This window comes from Vulpes lagopus, chromosome 2, assembly GCF_018345385.1.
Source record: "Vulpes lagopus strain Blue_001 chromosome 2, ASM1834538v1, whole genome shotgun sequence".
NCBI lineage: Eukaryota > Metazoa > Chordata > Mammalia > Carnivora > Canidae > Vulpes > Vulpes lagopus.
In genome coordinates this window covers 123,493,697-123,499,639 of record NC_054825.1, presented here as the reverse complement: position 1 = coordinate 123,499,639, position 5,943 = coordinate 123,493,697, and the positions used below count along the sequence as shown (strand labels likewise).

General features: G+C 39.4%; 1 pseudogene; it reads right to left on the bottom strand.

Moving 5' to 3' along the window:
• Window positions 1-423: 423 nt before the first annotated feature.
• LOC121485449 lies at window positions 424-1,689 on the bottom strand (annotated as a pseudogene).
• Between the last annotated feature and the right edge of the window lie 4,254 nt (window positions 1,690-5,943).

Here is a 5,943-nt window from a genome sequence, read left to right as displayed (position 1 = left end):
AGAGAAACAGACTCCACCCTGAGCAGGAAGCCTGATGTAGGGCTCCATCTCAGGACTCTGAGATCATGACCAGAGCCAAAGGCAGATGCTTCACCCCCAGCACTCAAAAGCAACTTTTTTTTATTGAAGCGTAGTTGACACACAATGTTACATTAGTTTCAGACGTACAGAATAGTGATTATGCTAGAGAAAAACAAGAGAACCCCCACATAAGAGTAACAGCAGATTTTGCAGCAGAAACTTTGTAGGCCATAAGAAAGTGGAATTGCATATTTAAAATACTGAAAGAAAAAAAATCCAACTAAGAATACCCTACCTGCCAAAGCTCTCATTCAGATTTTTTTTTTGTCTTTGATCAAGTCTTTATTTAAAAGTAGCTGTTCAAAATGATTTGACTTTTATGGAATAAACAAATATAAGTTTTTAGGCAGCAGGCTTCTTCTCTTCCATGTTGGGGTTCTTTTCTGCAGGTTTTTTGTCAGCTGCTGGTTTCTTGGTAGCTGCGGCTTTTTTCCCACCAAAGGTTTCTTCAGCTTTTTCACACTAACAGCCTTCTTTCCTTTCTTCCCTACCATGGGCTTCTTGCCTGGAACCCCCTTCTCATCTGATTTGGTTTCTAAGGTTGCTGCCGCCTTATCCATCCGGAGTTTGTGATTCTTGGCCTGGCAAAGAATGGTGTTCCAGTTCATGGTCCTTGCATACGGGTTTAGCTTCAACATGATTCTTCAGTTCTTCAGTGGATTCTTCTTCAGGACTCTACAATGAATCTTCTTGCATGGTGCTTGGAGGTTCTCTTTGGATCTCTGGGCTTCTCAAGATTCTGCTAAGGTCTGTAGTAAGCATCTTATTCATGGGAAGTTGTAATTACTCTTGAGGGAGGCAGCCTTATGCCAAATGCCATACAGCTCATATAACTTGCAGAAAGCACTTTCAGTCCAAATGCAGAAATGTCCCACAAGCCCACCAGGAGCAAGTTTCAGAATGTTCAGTTTGCTTACATTAAGTAAAGTAATTCCAGGGATGTTTCTGAAGGCCTTGATGATACCATTGTCTTCACGATAGATGATGCAAGGTCCCCTGCCCTGGATATGACAATGGTTTCTCATTTTGCCCTTGCCAGCTCTCATTCACTGAGAGGCATAGACCTTTTTGATATCATTCTAGGCTTTAAGTTTCTTAAGAAGCAAAACAGCCTCCTGGGTCTTCTTGTAGCCTTCAACTTTATCTTCAACCACCAAAGGAAGCTCAGGAACTTCCTCAATACGATGACCTTTAGACAGGACCAGTGCTGGTAAGGCTGAAGCAGCCAGGGCAGAGCAGATGGCAAATCGCTTTTGTGTTGTGTTCACTCTGCGGTGCCAACAGCACCAGGTTTTGGTTGATGCAAACATGCAGCCTCCATGACACATATTTCCAAAACCACCCTGGCAAGAACAGTGAGTCCCACTGTCTCGAACTCTGGGAATTCGAGCCACGGCTCTGCCAGTACCAAGACTCAGCACCGGTTTGATGACCTGCTACTTCACTGACAGCATATGGCTGGCTGTTGTTCTTGCGCAAGTTGGTGTGAACAAAGTTCACAATATCAGGTCGAATGGGAGCCTTAAACACAGCAGGCAAAGTAATATTTTTGCCAGATGATTCCCCCTTTTCAGAGTACACAGATATCAATGGGTGAGCATATGCCATCATGGGGAAAGGAGAGGGTCACACTCCTCTCATTCAGAATTGAAGTAGACAGAAAGAGTTTTCTAGACAAGCAACCCCTGAAGGAGTTCATCACCACTAAACCAACCTTATAAGAAATATTAAAAGGGCTTTTTTTTTAACTTGAAAGGAAAGGGTGCTAATTAGTAATGAGAAAATATATTAAAGAATAAATCTCAATACAAAGGTAAATATATGATGAAAGTAGTAGATTAATTACTTTTAAAGCTGCCATGAATGCTGAGGGACAAAAGTAGCAAAAAATATCTATGATAACAATAGTAATTAGCAAAGATACACAAAATAAAAAAGATGCAAAATGTGACATCAAAACATAAAGCATGGAGGGAAAGTAAAAAAGTTCAGCATTGGAATGAGATCGAACTTGAGTTTCAATCAACTTAAAATAGACTGTTCTAGATATAAGTTGTCATATGCAAGCCTCATGGTAGCCATGAAACAAAAACCTAGATACCAAAAGATAAAGAATAAGGAATCAAAGCATCGTTAATCATCAGGAAAATGCAAATAGAGACAAGAGATCATCCCACATCTGTGAGAATGGCCATGCTCAAAAAGACAAAAAATAACAAATGTTAACAAAGATGTGAGGAAAAAAAAAAAAAAAAAAAAGAAAAAAAAAAAGATGTGAGGAAAAAGGAATCTTCATGCACTATTGGTAGGAATATGAATTGGTGCAGCCTCTTTAGAAAATTGTGTGGAATTGCTTTTAAAAATTAAACACAGAACCATCATATAATTCAACATTTCTACTTGTGGGCATTTATTTGAGGAAAATGAAAACATTAGCTTAAAAAGATATATGTACCCCATGACTACAACAGTATTTATAATAGCAAAGGTATAAAAATAACCTATTTTTCCATCAATGGGTAAGTGGATAAACAAATTGTATCACAACAGAAACACACTAGAACATTCACCCATAAAAAAAGAATGAATTCTTGTCATTTGGAACAACATGGATGGACCTCAAAAGATTATGCTAAGTGGAGTACATCAGTAAAAGAAATGCAAATACTGTATGATGTCTCTTATATGTAGAATCTAAAACAAACAAAAAAGAACAATGTCACAGATACAAATAATGGATGGTCCTTGCCAGAGGCAGGGGTTTCAAGAGTGGGGGGTGGATGGAAAAAACAACTGAAGGGGTTATTAAATGTTAAAAAATAAAAAATAAAGTGGACTAGAGGAGAAAAATAAAACACATACTTGGGCTAGGATTTAATTTCCTATCAATATTGAATTAACAATTACCCATTCTGCCTTTTTCCCTCTCCCAGTAGCTAATGGACCACGATCATAAGCCATAAATGATAGGGAAGGCACTTTGAGATGAGGAAGGGTTTTACATTTTAGAACAGGAAGTGACATGAAATATCATATAACCCAAAACACATTTTATGAAACCAAAGCACAATCCAGAGATGTGATTTGCCCCAAATCACATGTTGGGTTAGAAATGGAATTAGTAGAAAGTTTAGACATAAGCAGCAGAGGGCCTAGGGGTGTGAGATGGGGCCAGCCTTGGTGGAGGACCACACCTACCGGTCAGAAGCCCACCTCAGCAGTTGCCTAGGCTATGGTCACCAACATCCTGATAACCAGGATGTAGGAACCATGGGGACTTTCTAGATGGATATGCATGGAAAGAACCTTCTGGTGTCCTAAAGTGACCTCTTGACATTAACACATAATTGCCATACCATTTACATTATCATTTGCCCTCCTCCCCTGGGCTTTTCCAGAGGATCATGGAAAAATGTCAGGCCAGCATGTGGGCCCTGGGAAAAGGAATCCTCTGTCAATCATAAAAGGAAGGAACCTGAGAAACCTCCCCCCGCCTCCCATCAAGGGTCTATATAGGCCTGGAAAACAAAAGCAGACAGTGTGGTTACCACCTGCAGGGCTGCCCGCTATCCGTTTCTGAGTGTCTACTTCCACTTCAGTCCATAAAGCCTCTTTGCTGCTTCAGTGTTACCATTTGTCAACTGAATTCTGTCCTTCAAGAAGACAAGAGATAAGGACTCAACTCAACCCTGTAAGAGAACCATGCATTAAATGCAGGTATGATAGTTTGTACCCCTAGCACACTTGCTTGCAAGACACATGTCCCACTTAAAAGCTGTAGTACATCTGTTGGAAAATCAGGCATCGATATGCACAAACCTACAGTGGCTCCCCTGGAAAATACTTGTTATTCAGAGAGACTCATAAAAGAGGACTTTCCCCCTCCAATGACTATGCAGGGTGCTGGGGTGGCTCGGTCTATTAAGCATCTACCTTCCACTTAGGTCATGATCTGAGCCCCACATCGGGCTCCCTGCTCAATAGGGAGTTTGCTTCTCCCTCTCCCTCTGCTGCCTCCCTTGCTTAGAAAAAAAGGAAGAAAGAAAGAAAGAAAGAAAGAAAGAAAGAAAGAAAGAAAGAAAGAAAGAAAGAAAGAAAGAAAGAAAAAAGAAAGAAACAAAGAAAGAAAGAAGAAAAAGAAAACCTTTAAAATAGAATAAAATTCACTGTTGCTTCCTAGGAAGGTTCTGTGCCAACAAAAAAGGAACATAATTCATAGACTAATTCAAATAAAAAGCACTCTTTCAACACATGTGCTTAGTGTTTGCTTTTTTTGGAAAGAGACAACCAATTTATATTCATATTTTCACTTTGGAATCACAGCTCTTAATTAAATGTTAGTTAAGTTGAGCAAAATAGCTTTTTTTTAAAAAAAAAAAAAGATTTTATGTATTTATTTGGGAGAGAGAGAGAGAGAGCGCGCGCGCGCGTGTGTGTGTGTGTGTGTGTGTGTGTGTGTGTGCAAACAAGCAGGAGAGGAGGCAAAGGGAGAGGGAGAAGGAGAAGCAGACACCCCACTGAGCAGCCTGATGTGGGCTCGACCCCAGGACCCCAGGATCATGACCTGAGCTAAACGCAGACGCTTCACCTACTGAACCACCCAGGAGCCCTCAGAATAAAAATTTTAAAGCAAACTATCATCGCTGATGTGCAGCAGGAGCTGAGTTTTAATGTATTATTTCCATCTGTCCTTATTACTTAGAGAAGTTTCACTTAAGTGAAACCAATCAGCTCAGCCAACTAGCTTGAAAGGGCTTGTGGTTCTTTTAAAAAATAAAATCTATCATGTTCGGATCTCAGCTATGATAGCTTGCTTTAAAATTGGTTTACGTAATTTCCATTCATAATCGAAAGAAATATTTTGTGACAGTTTAAGAGAAAATCAGGAAAGAGTGACTTCAAGCAATTTCTGCAAGACATGATACTGATGAATTAACTTGGTAAATGGCAAACCAACCAGCAGTTAACCAGCCCATGTGGAGAGTCAATGGAGAGTTTTCAGAAAGATCTGAAAAGATGGTTGAGCTCCAAGGTGCAAGGAGTGCCGGCCATCGTAACCTGAAGCAAGACCCGTGATGAGTGGGGAGGGGAAAGGGAGTTCTCAACCTTGCCCTGCTGTGGCCTTCAGAAATGCATGGAAGCTGGTCATCAGGGTGTCACTCCTCTCTTGCACTTGGCCCAGATGGTACACTGGAAAGTGATCCCAACAGCAAATATTATACTTTATTGAAAAACAGAGTAAACCCAAATCTAGCTAATCACATTAAAATCACAAAGAATAAGTAGGATGAGACTGCACCATTGCCTACTGTTCAGCATTGTTTAGAAAGCTTTAACCAAGAAAGGATGGAAGGAAGGAAAGATGGAAGGAAGAGAAAGAAAAGAAGATGGGAGAAAGGAAAGAAGGAATATGAAAGAAAGAAAGGAAGGGCGGGAGGGAGTAAAAGAGGGCTAAAAAGAGGAAAAACCAATTGGGTATATGTAGAAAAAAGGAGAGTCAAATTTATTGTACACAAGCAATAAAATAATTGACCTCGAAAACCCAAGAATATCAAATAAAGAACTGTCAGTGCAAATGAGAGTTTAGAATGGCAACAAGTTCTTGGAATAAAAATAGAAAAGTCAAGTCTTTCCTATATCTGAGAAAAATAAGACAAATAAAATATAAAACCAAAGAAAGGAAATAGAAAAGAAAATTAACAAGACACTGGTAATGATTAAAGAATAAATAGATAAATGGAACAGAAAAAAAAGACCAGAAATTGACCCAAATATTTGAAACAATTTGGCATATAGTTAAAAACAACAACAACAACTTTCAAACCAGTTTGGCTTTCTGAATAATCAATATATTTACTTTAA